We start from the raw sequence: 1,052 nt of genomic DNA, 5'->3' as shown, positions 1-1,052 counted from the left end.
ATACATTGAATAGAGCGCATATGATGTTTTGATACAGGCATCCAATGTGTATTAATCAAATCAGGGTAATTGGGGTATCCATCACCCAAAGCATTTATCATTTCTTTGTATTAGGAACATTCCAATTCCTCTCTCTTAGTTATTTTAAAGTACGCCATAATTTATTGTTGACTATAGGCACTTTGTTATGCTATCAAATATCGTTCATTCTGTCTATCTGACTGTATTTTTGTACCCGTTAACCATCCTCATTTTATCCTCCCCTCCCTGCTACCCTTCCCAGGCTCTGGTAACCTTCATTCTACTTTCTGTCTTCATGAAATCAATTGTTTTAATAATTAGCTCCCACATATGAATGAGAACATGTGAGATTTGTCTTTCTGTACTTGGTTTATTTCACTTAAACATAATGTTCTCTAGTTTCATCCATGTTATTGCAAATGACAGGATTTCATTTTTTATGGCTGTATAATATTCTATGGTGCATATATACCACAATTTCTTTATCCATTCATCTGTTGATGGACATTTAGGTTGATTCCAAATCTTGGCTAGTGTGAAAAGTGCTGCAGTAAACGTGGGAGTGCAGATATCTTTTCGATATACTGATTTCCTTCCTTTTGGATATCTGTCTAGCAGTAGGACTGCTGGGTCATACCATAGTTGTATTTTTTAGGTTTTTGAAGAACCTCCATAGTGGTTACACTGATTTATATTACCACCAATAATGTATTAGGGTTCCTCTTTCTCCACATCCCTGCCAACATTAGTTATTGACTTTCTTTTTGATAATAGCCATTTTAACTGGGTAAGATGATATCTCATTGTAGTTTTGATTTGCATTTCTCTCATGGCTAATGATGTTGAGCATTTTTTTAATGTATCTTTTCATTTGTATATCTTCTTTTGAGAAATGTCTATTCAGATCTTTTGCCCATTTTTTAATCAGATTATTTGATTGTTTCCTATCAAGTTGTTGAAGCTCCTTATATATTTTTGCTATTAATCCCTTGTCAGATAGGTAGTTTGCAAATATTTTCTCCCTTTCTGTG

The 1,052-nt window shown here is 33.8% G+C and overlaps 1 protein-coding gene across 1 annotated transcript in view; it reads left to right on the top strand.

The window, feature by feature from the left end:
* Window positions 1-1,052, top strand: part of PDCD10 (programmed cell death 10) — a 61,311-nt gene that overhangs the window by 37,026 nt on the left and 23,233 nt on the right. The window lies entirely within an intron of this gene.

The sequence above is a fragment of the Propithecus coquereli genome, unplaced genomic scaffold (genome assembly GCF_000956105.1).
Source record: "Propithecus coquereli isolate 6110/MARCELLA unplaced genomic scaffold, Pcoq_1.0 Scaffold15, whole genome shotgun sequence".
NCBI classification, from domain to species: domain Eukaryota; kingdom Metazoa; phylum Chordata; class Mammalia; order Primates; family Indriidae; genus Propithecus; species Propithecus coquereli.
Note: the sequence above shows the minus strand (reverse complement) of the source record. Positions and strands in the feature narration are given on the sequence as shown.